The 14,446-nt window shown below is 39.5% G+C and overlaps 1 protein-coding gene across 1 annotated transcript in view; it reads left to right on the top strand.

The window, feature by feature from the left end:
• Window positions 1-14,446, top strand: part of LOC311059893 (uncharacterized protein) — a 113,130-nt gene that overhangs the window by 29,332 nt on the left and 69,352 nt on the right. The gene's annotated exons all lie outside the window — the stretch shown is intronic.

Here is a 14,446-nt window from a genome sequence, read left to right as displayed (position 1 = left end):
GGTTTTTCTTCTTTCATCTCTTTTTGAATGTATTCTCCTTAATTTTAAAATAAGACCCCCTCAAAAAAAGAGATGCAGCATCTCAAGGGACCTATCCTCTAGTATTTTTATTTTATTTTCAAATACCTTTTATTTTTTTGTAATTGCTTGCAATAGCTTGCACATAATACTATTATTAAGAGTAGATTTTGAACAGAGTAGCCTCTCCTGACAGTGGAATGATTAAGCCACAGCTACAATATATACGTAAGTCTTATTTGTTCCTCACTGAAGTCCCCCTAAAGTGTTTTTGACTCTAAACCTTATGCCCATACCTAACACCATGCCAACAATCTAAAGCTTGTCACCATGTGCACAATTTGTAGGATTTTTCTAGATTTTTAGCATGCCCAATAGTAACAGAATTCATTGAAAAATCTATTATTTGGATTTTCAACCATAACTGACCTATCTAATATTTGAATCATTGCAAGCAGACCACTAGGGGGCAATCCCAACTTGATTGCAATGTTTTTTGAAAACCATCTTGATGATCTTGATCTTGATGATTTTGGCCGAATTCCCTCCCAGCTTCAAAAATAGTGTACTTTTTCTCAAGTAACATTTTGAATATGGCACTTTTACTTGTAACATTATTTATATTGTAGCATTGCTACTTTTACATGAGTTAAAATGCTGAGAAGCTTACTTCACCACTGGATGTAAACTGAAGTTTTACTATGATGCATTTATGTTTTGAAGAGCAAACCCCATCATCTCTACTGTTATCTCATATTGGCCCTCATTTATCAAAGTGGTGTAGACCAAATAATGGTGTACGGCGAGATCACCAAAATGTTTGGCATTTATCAATCTATCGTGACTTTGACTTCAGCGTATGGCCTGCTCAGATCTCAGATCAGGTCTGAGGTGAACTGTACTTGAACTGTACTTCCATGTGATTTTTCTCTCTGCAAACTTCTAAATAAAGTATTCAATCAATCAATCAAAGGGCGAGTAGACTTTGGCTACACCCGTTTGTTCCATTGTAGACCTGCGAAGCGGCATTGTCTGACCATCTGATAGGCATCGATCTGTACACATGTAGCCACTCCAAAATGTATATCTAATACACTAATAAATAATCCCTGTGAAGATATAACATTTTATGAAGGCATAGGCTAGACGAGTTATGTGCAACCTGCGTTAAGTATGTAAACCCGACTCTCCAACCCTGTGCCCAGCACAGCTGTAGATTTATTTGGGCCACTGGGAGATCTGAGATACAATCCATCCCAGCACACACCAGCCTTCATCCATCAATGTTTATGCATTCATTCATCAATCACGCCACAAACGTTCAGATTATGACTGCCTTGCCAGGCTATCTCTCATTAACATGGCATCACGGCAGCATGTCACTCACAGGGGCTTTATTTTAGTGTAACTAGAATGCGCACTGCAAACTGCTCATAATGGGTTAAATGTATATACTGTGGTGGATTTCAAACATGAGCACATGATATTTTATATAATATACCATTCATTTTAATTGATTACATTTCGAAGAATCTTTATGTGGGACAGAGATGGAGTGGAGACAAGGGGCTGAGACAACATTCACTGGAGAAACGCCACCAAACTGGTTTGGCGGGCTCAGCTGTTGTTCCTACTGTACATTGATATAATCAGTCAACACTTGACATGGCCCAGGTGTTGACGCCCTCTGTCTTGAGGTTGGCCTCAAAGCAAGTATTTTGTTTTCATTGAGATAATCAGAACAACCTTTTGTTCCTCCGTGGGAGTCAGCCGGCAACAGACAGAAATGTGTAGTGGGTTGTTCTGTATAAGTCTTAAACCTTAAACTTTGTCAAAGTAACTAAAGGAAAACCATTTAGAATACGAAGAGTATTTTTAGATGTGTTGTTAAAATGACAAAGTCTTGATAACTATGACCTGTGTTGAACTTGTTAACAAAGAGAAAGCCATTTAAGGAAACAAGTAAGTTTAAAATAACTTGTCTTTTAAAAACCTCTTGTAACTAACTTCTGTTTACAGCGACGGATATGTATAATGTTTGGGTATATTCTGAAGCTATAATTATGTTGAACAATGATTATCAACCAAGACTTCATGTAAAAGTATAGGTTTATAATTAAGAATAATACATATTGTTAAACTCTGAGTCTACATGTTAATGTGTTAGACCGGATGTTTGCTGAGGGGCTCGGCCACAGAAACCCCAGCACCCATGTCTAAGTGTGGGATTGGCCGACAGGGATTAGGGGTGATCTTAACTATCTGAACCCTCCTGTCAGGGACCGAGTTGGTCGGAAGGAAAGACACAGGGAAAACTTTGTTGGTTTTAAAACATTGTTCTCTTTTTTTATTTCTTTTTATTTCTTTTCTCGTTGTTGCAAATAAATGGTTTGACAAAACAAATGTGCTCAACACAAAGGAAATTAAACTAAATAACTAAACAGACACTGGACAACTGAACTGAAAACTGAACTAACTAGATTGACACAGGAGGTGGACATATATAGGGACGGGTCAGACCACTGTTAACACAAAAGGGGGAAAAGACAAAGACTACCATTGAAACACACACTCAAAACCCTTGCCCCACCCCATGGTACAGAGGGACTGTGGTGCAGTCCAATTTCTCCAAATTAGCTGTAGATCTGGAGCAGCTGATCCCCATTGCTTTGGCCAGCCCATCATGTCCATATATGTCAGTCAGCAACCTCCCTCAAAGAAAACTCATAGAAAACAACTAAACAATAAATTATGTAATTTCAACTGGTTAATAATGAACAACTGAAAATAAAGACTCTAAATATATGAAGCAAAAAGGAAGATTACCATACATTATAGTCTCTATATGTGTGGCTGCTGAGTCAGCCATCACACACTCCCCCCCTTCGGAGTTCTCGCTGAAACAGCGAGAGATAATCTGAAGTCACGTTGAGTTGGCCGGGTATGTGCTGCACTGTAAAGCGGAAAGGTTGCATGGCCAGGTACCACCTTGTGATGCGGCGGCCATCGATGTCTTTCTTCAGCTGTATCCACTGGAGAGTTTTATGGTCAGTCTGGATCCCCTCACACTTCACGCTTCTCACTTCACGTTTCTCGCTTCACATTTCACGCTTCTCGCTTCACGTCGTTTCACGTCCCTCACGTCCCTCACGTCCCTCACGTCCATCACGTCCATCATGTCCCTCACGTCCATCACGTCCCTCATGTCCATCCCATCCATCATGCAACGGACGACACAAGCCATTTACCAGGTCAGCAGCTGCACACCAACAACCCCCCTCACAACACACTACCAGTGTGGTGTGAGACCTCCATGCTGATGAAATGTTTTTTCAAAGTTATCAGAAAATGTTCACCATCACTCTCAGTTGGGAATCTAGGCTCTGGAGAGAACCGAAATCGACCTGAGGTAGCGACGTCTGGAGAGCGCTCTGGAGAAACTGTTGCTTCGGCCTGTGGACCAGGTTCATCACTTGCCATGTGGGCCTGAACAATACCGGCCAAGTCTGCCAGTGTTGGCTCTCGGCTGATCTCAGTGTCCCCTCCAGTGGCTCCAGAGTCTGGACTATCCTCCTCCTCCTCCTGTATTGGTTTGGTGATCCTCTTCCTCCTCTGCCACGCTTCATGGCTCATCAGGGTTTGGAAAAAAAAATATTATTAAAAAAAAAACTGTGCTCTCCTCCGTTGTCCCACCACTGCCACCATCTGTCAGGGACCGAGTTGGTCGGAAGGAGAGACACAGGGAAACGTGGTTGTTGATTTAAAATAATGTTCCTTTTTTTGTAAATGTGCTCAAAATAAACACCTCCCTTGTGGGCAGGTTGTAATCTGTGTTTAAATAATGCTGTCTTTCATGTGAATGTGTTGCGCTGCTAATCAGACTAAATACAGGTAGCCAGGTAGACTGGATGTCCTCCTTAAAACCTCCTCCAGGAAAACTTGTACTTCAATACAAAGGTATTTCATTCATGACGATGTGATTGGTTTCATTCATGTTGTACTACTTGACAAAGATTGTACCATCACGAAATACATGGAGGACTGCTGTTTCCAAAGTGTGCCAATGCTACACAGTTGGGCTTGACAATGACAAGCAATTAAAATCTAACATAGCCTATTTGCAACGTTACAAGCTAGGTGCTTAATCATTCACTCATTTAAACAAACTGCTTTAACAGTCATTCAGATAAGATTGCAGAGCTGGCTGCATTGGCTATTTCAAAAAATATGAGCGCTTATGTGAGAGCATTTTCGGGAGTCGGGACTGATAAGCCGATAAGCATAAATCGGACTCATAAAAATCCTAATGATACCCATCCCTAGTCACACACACTCAATATATAATTTGTGAAACCTGCCTTACAAAGGTTATCCAGGGACTACAGACCCACTCTCCCTGGAGGCTGTGTATACTGTATAATGCATACCTGTATACATGCGAACAAATCCCTGTAACCAACCTGCATATTTGTGAGTGTCACTCCCTTGAAACTAACTATGCGCTGGGTTAGTTTCAGTTTAACCCAGTCGCCATTATGTGATGTTGTGTTGTTTAAAAGTTATTCATTTGCGATCATTAGGTAAGCTACACTCTTCTGCATGGACAAGATGAGGATCCTGATCCAACACCTGATCCTGAGTGCTCCATTGTGCATCTGGCTGTTGGCAGCAGTTGGACTCAGGCTCAGCATGGCATTAAGTAAGTGATGCAACTTGCCGCGGGAAGATATTTTGCAATTGTTTATAATAACCCAACATTCAGTCTACATTACTAGCTTAATGACTAGTATTATTGTCTTTTTTATGTGCAATGTATTTGTATTTAAGTTCATAAAGTAAACATAAGAATAACTAAATGCATTTGAAATTAAATTAAAAAAAATACTTTTCAGGATTCCAATTCAAAATGAGAAAAGAAAAAAAAGAAATTCACGACTCCAATTCAAAAATAGCGAAAATAGCCAATCTACAGGCTCAAAACGTGCCGCACTGCGACACGTTTTGAGCTTGTAGATCAGCTATTTTTGCTACTTTTGTGTGACATAGAATGGCGAAGTATGCTTGGGAAGGATGCAAGTTGGGAACAATGAAAATAAGGAATGCATGCCCCACCCTATTATGCAATACCTGTTATAGCTGTTGTCATAGCACCCATTTTAACCGTCTGTCTGTCGTTGTCCCTTTCATGCGATATATGAAGATGAAGAACTGACATAATCTTTCTCTCTACACAGACCAACAAGATGTGACATACATACCAATGGAAGGACGCCGTCGCCTTCAATTGCCTCTTGATTCCAAACTCACCACTGTCACCCTAAGGAAAAAGACACCCTCAGGCAAACAAGTTGTGGTGGCAAAGTGGGATCGGAGCTCGCCTAGAAAAGAGAAAGTCTATGGGACATATGAAGGCCGCACAGAATTGGATGAAGAAACTGGAGTCATCGTCATCAGAAATATGACCACCAAAGACAATGGAGTTTATTTCATGGTGTTTGATCAGAACCCGGATGTACAACCCAAGTTGCACAGAGTTGAGATCATCAGTAAGTATGAATTATGTCCTATTAAAAGCTGTTTTAATTTGTTTGTTTGTTTGTTCGATCTGTATTTTCTGATGTCATCAGAAGAGAAAATTTCATCATCACTTGTTCTACATCTGTTAAAGGAGCATTTCACCCATTTTCAACCTTATCATTATCATTGGTCCTCACTAATGCTCATTATAAGATGAAACCATTTCTGTCTACTCACTGTCTCAGAGGTGAGGATAGCTCAGAAACCTGCCTACATACTGTAGGTGGTAATAAAAAACAAAAGTGATTTTCTATAAACAAACGGGTATTTCCAGGTAGAATTTTGATGGAAGTTTTCACAATATAAAATTAAATGTCCGGAAGATTAGCTGCTGTCTAGTTTATCAACCTGTGGATATTTATAACAAAATGATATATTTCTAATTGTCAGTAACAATATCATAAGTGTCCTGTCCTGTTCCTCTAGAAATAAGGTTAATGAATAATACTGCTCCAATGCGACGCTGCGATTGTTATACACGGAAATACATTTTTAGTTCTTGTAGCCTGAGCTACAGAATAAAACAAAAAAGAACACATGGCTGACATCTTGTGCACCATCTTACCCCTTTGTGACTATTTTGATTTTGAAAAAACATTTTCAAATTGTGAAAATATCCAATATACTTTTTTAAGCTAATAATTTGATTCCCGTCTCCTACCGGCTAATGTATCCGGTAGGAGACACAAAGTAGATTATTTGTGTCTCCTACCGGAAATACACCCGGTCATCAAATTATTGTCTTAGGAAAGCCACAAAAACAAAAATAAATCCCTGAATTGAAGGCTTCATGGGGTGTACAATTGATAGAAAATAAGTCATGTTTTGGGTGAACTCCTCCTTTAACTGCATGCTGTGCTGCCTTTGGCATCTGAATTTCAACTGCAGGAACAATAAATGTCCTATCTTATCTTATCCTCCTGCTAAGGGATGTTTTCAATGAGTTTCTTAGTTGTCTTCATTCTTTCTCCTAACAGAGAATGTCCCAAAGCCATCAGTGGTTTACAGACCACCTTGTTCACCTCAATCTACCACCTGCTCACTGGTCTGTGAAGGAAACATCACAGATGCAGGTCCAGTCACCTATCGCTGGAAGAAAGATGAAGGGGAATGGATGGAGTCTGGACAGAACTGGACTATTACCAACGATGAGGAAGGTAAAACGATTCTAAAAGTCTTCTGTGAAATGAAGAACCCAGTCAGTGTGGAGCAGAGTGATCCCAGTGACAACCCCTTTTATCTAAAAGGTATGTTTGCGTTATTCGTTTTTCCTGTCTGTCATGCCATCTCAATAAATACCCTTTACTGTTTTATTGGAAGAGAATGTACCATGCTGTGAAGATACATTTTTATACCTGAATTATATCAGCTCTACAGTATGTGGTTGATGCCTCCATTGATGTAAAGACATGATAGTCCATCTCTGCACTACTACAATACAAATCTATACTGTATGCACTTGACACAACACTGAGGGAAAACAGTTTATACATTTGGACCTCAAAATTCCTAGCCTTCCTAATGTGTTGGAAAGTTGGCCACACCTTTGTGTTAGCAGGTCAAAGCAGGTACACACACACACACACACACACACACACACACACACACACACACACACACACACACACACACACACACACACACACACACACACACACACACACACACACACACACACACACACACACACACACACAGTGGACCCTGTAATAACAAAGGCTTCTTTGTCTTTTTATTTTAAGGAAATACACCTCGGCATCGTATTATTGTTGGGATTATTGTTGCTCTCATCATCCTTATCGGTTTGGTGCTGGGCGTGATATATTGTAGTAAGTTTCTCTCCTAATTTTAAGTTACACATAACATACAACTTGCTTGCAAAGTTACTGCTCAGCAGCTGCATGCAATTTCACAAGCAAACGTTAAATGTTTTAATCTTTTTGTTTATAATGTGTTTAATTTTATACACAAGGGAAGTGACCTTTCACAATTTATTAACAACATCTGGGTAATATCATCACACGACAAAACCAACAGAAATATGTGACATATGCAGTAAATAAGCTTATAGCTGGTGTTGAATTACTAACCTGACAGTACTGTATGTTATCATTGTGTTTGATTTCCATGACAGATCATATAAATGCTACGTTGCCTTCATGTGGGTCTGAGCTTGTGGAACTTCCTGAAGGTGAGTGAGTTGCCATACACAAATACTGTATCCGATTCCTCCAATCCTCCAATAACTAACCAAAGCTCTGTGCCTCTGTAGCTCTGTCTGTGCTGTGTGCAAAAAAATCACCCAGTTTTCCTCAGTGGCTGGAGCAATTCATCTGCATTTGCACACAGCCATTGAACATTACCATGTGCATGGAACACCGAAGCCTGTTTTCGCTTTCCCCAAATGTCAGCTGTTTATTAGCGTTTTTATGTAAAAGAATGCCGCCATGGTTACGGCTCCCCAGCTGTGGGATGGCCTTCTGACCTATGGGATGAATGATCAAACTGCGCATGCGTCAAATCCATAGACCCACAGTGTTACACTGTTGCCTTCTGCCACAAGCACACACAGAGAACGCGCTTAAGCGGCGAGGGGACGTGTGTGTGTGTGTGTGTGTGTGTGTGTGTGTGTGTGTGTGTGTGTGTGTGTGTGTGTGTGTGTGTGTGATATCAAATTTCTCCATTATGCAACTTTAAAGTACAATGTTATACACATTGTTGGTTATAGTAATGGATAGACGTTTCTTTGTTACTTCAACATTTAACACACAAATTCACATACACTGCGGGTGGTTGGTAATGAATATGCTATTATATTGAAAGGGCTCCTTGGGGACAAAAAGGCTTGGCACTATTGCTGTAGTGGTGATGAGGTCAACCCCCTTGCAGAGGGTGACAAGTTGCATCTACTAATAGATTAAATGAATCAATACTACAATGACTGTTATATGAATTTATCCACCACACCTTTCACAATTCATTAACAACATCTGGGTATCTCATCACACAACAAAAGCAACAGAAATATGGGACATATAGTAAATAAGCCTATAGAGCATGGTGTTGATTTACTAACTTGACGGTAACAATGTGAAACAAACTGATCTTTTCCTCTCTACTCAGCCACAAATGCAGATGCATCTTCACCAATGAATGAAAATGAAGGTACTAATGGGTTTTATTTGATAAAATGTGCACACAGAGCCCCAATTGAGCATTATAAGATATCTTCATAGAAATAGCTGACTGTGTGTGTGTGTGTGTGTGTGTGTGTGTGTGTGTGTGTGCGTGCGTGCGTGCGTGCGTGCGTGCGTGCGTGCGTGCGTGCGTGCGTGCGTGTGTGTGTGTGTGTGTGTGTGTTTTTGTGTGTGTGTGTGTGTGTGTGTGTGTGTGTGTGTGTGCATGAGCAAATGTTGTATTGTATATCATTGTTACTGTATGTTATCATTGTGTTTGATTTCCATGACAGATCATATAAATGCTACGTTGCCTTCATGTGGGTCTGAGCTTGTGGAACTTCCTGAAGGTGAGTGAGTTGCCATACACAAATACTGTATCCGATTCCTCCAATCCTCCAATAACTAACCAAAGCTCTGTGCCTCTGTAGCTCTGTCTGTGCTGTGTGCAAAAAATCACCCAGTTTTCCTCAGTGGCTGGAGCAATTCATCTGCATTTGCACACAGCCATTGAACATTACCATGTGCATGGAACACCGAAGCCTGTTTTTCGCTTCCCCCAAATGTCAGCTGTTTATTAGCGTTTTTATGTAAAAGAATGCCGCCATGGTTACGGCTCCCCAGCTGTGGGATGGCCTTCTGACCTATGGGATGAATGATCAAACTGCGCATGCGTCAAATCCATAGACCCACAGTGTTACACTGTTGCCTTCTGCCACAAGCACACACAGAGAACGCACTTAAGCGCCGATGGGATAAACGCGTGCGGGTCTGCCACAAGTACACACAGAGAACGCACTTAAGCGGCGAGGGGACGTCCGGTCGTGTGTGTGTGTGTGTGTGTGTGTGTGTGTGTGTGTGTGTGTGTTATCAAATTTCTCCATTATGCAACTTTAAAGTACAATGTTATACACATTGTTGGTTATAGTAATGGATAGACGTTTCTTTGTTACTTCAACATTTAACACACAAATTCACATACACTGCGGGTGGTTGGTAATGAATATGCTATTATATTGAAAGGGCTCCTTGGGGACAAAAAGGCTTGGCACTATTGCTGTAGTGGTGATGAGGTCAACCCCCTTGCAGAGGGTGACAAGTTGCATCTACTAATAGATTAAATGAATCAATACCACAATGACTGTTATATGAATTTGTCCACCACACCTTCCACAATTCATTAACAACATCTGGGTATCTCATCACACAACAAAAGCAACAGAAATATGGGACATATAGTAAATAAGCCTATAGAGCATGGTGTTGATTTACTAACTTGACGGTAACAATGTGAAACAAACTGATCTTTTCCTCTGTCCTCAGCCACAAATCAGGGCGGATTTAAGAAGTTAGGGGCTCCAAGCAAAGCTCTGGTCAGGGGCCTCGCTGCGATTTTTTTGTTGTTGTTTTTTAAATTAATTATCTTTTAATTAATTCATTAATTTTTAATTAATTCATCTTTAATTAATTAATACATATTTTTTCATCAATCTTTTTTTATGCCACGACCCCATTTTATGGTGGATTTTTTTTGGCAACCCCATCACTATTTATTTATTTATAGCGCAATTTCAAAGTGGAAATAAAGGATTTCTTAAAATATATTTTTTTAAAAGCCTATTTTATGAATGAAATGAATATAATTCCACATTCCAATGAATTTGCCAGGAGATGGTTATCTGCTCAGCATCTAATAGGTCATCATATTTTACTGTCTTCATGACAAAATATATTATATATTTTGTCAAACATATATTATATATTTTGTCATATACAGCCTACATTTGCAAACATTTCAGTGCAGAGTAGACCATGTTACATTTGTGCAACAAGATTAATATTTGAGCATTTTAAATATCACCCATTAAGACTACATTTCTGACAGTTTAATTGAGACAATATGCGTTGCGATGCATCACTGCTGTGTGCAGAATGTGTACTGTACAGTAGGCCTAATAGTTCCTTCTGTAGGCAACTTTAGCCAGCATACTGTATATTAGTGGTGGAAAAAGTACTCACATTTTTTACTTAAGTAAAAGTATCAATACCACAATGTAGATACCTGTTAATATACCTGTTAAGTAAAAGTCCGGAATTCAAAATAGTACAAAAAAAGTATTGGCATCAAAATATACTTAAAGTACCAAAAGTAAAAGCACTCATCATTATGCAGAATGCCCGGTTTTACAAGTTAAGATATAAAATCAAATGTATGAAAATATTTGGAAAATAACAGATCTACAAGCTCACAACGCGTCGCATCACTTGTGAGCTTGTAGATCGGCTATTTTCAAATAGCAGTACTTGAGTACATGTACTTTACTTAGTTACTTTCCACCACTGTCAGCACTAGATTAATTACTTACTCACCTTCTGCAAAGATGAGAAAGAGAACACACATTGTTCCATAGGCCCACATTGTCTTGGTTTCAGAGAGCATGGTGGTAAATATGAACTTTTGCCCCAAAGTTTTTATATTCCATAATGTCCCACATCTGTGTTGTTTACTTTTACTCATGGGGAACGTAGGCTTGATGCACGTTAGTCAAGGGGCCCCCAGAAATCTGTTTCCTTTCAAAACGATGCGCATTTCAAAATAAGACGTTTTTTTTTTTATCTATACTTGTAATATGTAGTGTATATAGATGTATTGATATTTGTTTTGTTTGTGTATGTTGTTTGTGTTTGTTTTTTATTGTGTTGTGATTTCATATCAATACAATTTTATTATTTTTTAAATCTTTTTTTAGGGGGGAGGTGGGGGCCCCCCTCCCTCGGGGCTCCACGCAGCTGCGTGGTATGCCTAGTGCAAATATCCGCCCCATCTTCTTCACCAAGGAATGAAAATGAAGGTACTAATGGGTTTTATTTGATAAAATGTGCACACAGAGCTCCAATTGAGCATTGAAAGATATCTGCTTCTCATTTGTTCATGTGTGTGTGTGTGTGTGTGTGTGTGTGTGTGTGTGTGTGTGTGTGTGTGTGTGTGTGTGTGTGTGTGTGTGTGTGTGTGTGTGTATGTTTACTTCGGTAGCACTTGCTATGCATCCCATGTGTATAACGCATTATACACATATAAGTATGTTCATGATGCGTTATACACATAGGATGCATACTGTAGCAAGTGCTACCCAAGATAACAACAACAACAATAAACAAGATGCGACCTTAAATGCAGAATGTGTCATTCTGATACAGATGTGAGATGCAGGTAGTGTGTCTGGTAAAAAATCCAGACAAAGACAGACATGAACAGTAGGGGTGGGATGATATGGGTATCTCACGATACGATATCTGTGGCGATATATCACGATAGTCCTTGTATTCAATTCATAAACACATAAAATAGCACCAAACAGTTCAAAATCATCATTACACAAATACAGAGTCGGAAAAACAACGTATCACAAACAAAAACAATTATAATAATAATAATATCGTAGGGAAAAAAACCCGGCAGTATATCGATTATTTATCGCAGGAGAAAGTATCGCGATATATCGCGATATCGATATATCGTCCCACCCCTAATGAACAGCATGTATTAAATACATTCATGAGCCATTTTTGGGGAGCCAGGAGTCTAGGGAGTAAACCATTAACTTTAAAGTAATTAGAAAAGCATGTTATGATGATTACAATCTATCTGTCCCCCTTTTTTCTCCCCTCTCTCATGTTTTTCAATCAGTCATGGATCTCATAGACTCCATCATACCCATAGCAACTTCACTCTACACTCTCTGTGAGAAGGTCAAGGGCAACAAGAAGCAGTGCCAGCGTCTGGCCCACCGTGTAAAAGGACTGGAGGAACTGGTGGGGGCAATCAAGCAAAAAGGAGATGGTCAGAACTATGCCGATGTGGAGAAGGACCTCCGTGATCTCAATAAAACAATGGAGTCTGCAAAAGATGTTGTCAAAAAATACATCTCTGATAGTTTCCACGAGCATGTGTTTAAAGACTTCAACGACAACAGTGAGTTTAGGAGTTTGAACAGCAGTCTGAACAACGCATTCAACAAGCTTTCCAAGCCTCTGCAGGTTTACCACGATCATAAACTATACAAGATGTTCAACAAAGCTTCTCAACAGGCAGAGGATGAAGCAGACAGGAAGGAGGATCATGAGGAGCTGAAGAGAAGTGAGAGACGGGTTCTACTACTTTAACAATCCATGTGAAGATATAGTAGCAAAATCAGTCTATGATGAGTTTTATTTCAGCAGATATGTTATTGATTGATTGATTAGTCACAAGAATAATTAACAATGATGTTTTGTCTTTCTACGTGTTGTATTTATTCCGTTTGGGAAATGACAACCTCTAGAAAGCATTAGCTTAAATTAGCTGGTTGTCTCAAGAGGGACTAGAAATTGTCTCAGATGTTTTCAGGGAAGGGAAGCTAGTTTGTTTTGAGAGCAAATTGCCACACAATATATTTACATTTTTTTGTATGTTTTATTTAGATTCTATTATCACAGTATTACACTCAAGGGTATGCTTTACTGTCATGATTGGCACTTCACTGATGCACCAACACCTCATCACTGTTGTGCCAATAATGATGGTAAAGCACACCCATTTATGTAATATTGCTTAAGTAAACCACTTTAAAATCAGCTGTCACTTCTCGTTCAATATAATGAGAAAAGCATGTTGATAATAATAATAATAACTTGAATTTATATGGCGCCTTTCAGAAACTCAAGGACAAGCAAAGAACAAACTAATTGCCAAGAGCCTGAGTAAACAAGTGTCTCCTCAGTGCGGACTTCATGTTATGGTTCAATCTATTGCATTTCAACCTATCTGTTCCCTTTTCTCCTTTCTGTCATTTTTTCAATCAGTCATGGATCTCATAGACCCCATCGTGCGCCCAGCAACTTCACTCTACATTCTCTGTGAGGAGGTCAAGGGCAACAAGAAACAGTGCCAACGTTTGGTCCAGCGTGTGAAAGGGCTGGAGGAACTGGTGCTGACAATCAAGCAAAAAGGAGCTGGTCAGAACTCTGCTGATGTGGAGAAGACCCTCCGTGATCTCAATGAAACACTGGAGTATGCAAAATATGTTGTCAAAAAATACATATATGATAGTTTCCACGAGCATGTGTTTAAAGACTACAAAGACAACAGTGAGTTTAGGAGTTTGAACCTTGGTCTGAACAGTGCATTCAACAAGCTTTCCAAGGCTCTGCAGGTTGACCATGATCAGAAACTACACAAGCTGTTCGACGAAGATTCTCAACAGGCAGAGGATGAAGCAGACAGGAAGGAGGATCATGAGGAGCTGAAGAGAAGTGAGAGACGGGTTCTACTACTTTAACAATCCATGTGAAGATATAGTAGCAAAGTTTTATTTCAGCAGATATGTTATTGATTGATTGATTAGTCACAAGAATAATTAACAATGATGTTTTGTCTTTCTACGCGTTGTATTTATTCCGTTTGGGAAATGACAATCTCTAGAAAGCATTAGCTTAAATTAGCTGGTTGTCTCAAGAGGGACTAGAAATTGTCTCTGTCAGATGTTTCCAGGGAAGGGAAGCTAGTTTGTTTTGAGAGCAAATTGCCACACAATATATTTACATTTTTTTGTATGTTTTATTTAGATTCTATTATCACAGTATTACACTCAAGGGTATGCTTTACTGTCATGATTGGCACTTCACTGATGCACCAA

This window comes from Gymnoscopelus microlampas (assembly GCF_963454915.1).
Source record: "Gymnoscopelus microlampas genome assembly, chromosome: 14".
Lineage (NCBI taxonomy): Eukaryota > Metazoa > Chordata > Actinopteri > Myctophiformes > Myctophidae > Gymnoscopelus > Gymnoscopelus microlampas.
Note: the sequence above shows the minus strand (reverse complement) of the source record. Positions and strands in the feature narration are given on the sequence as shown.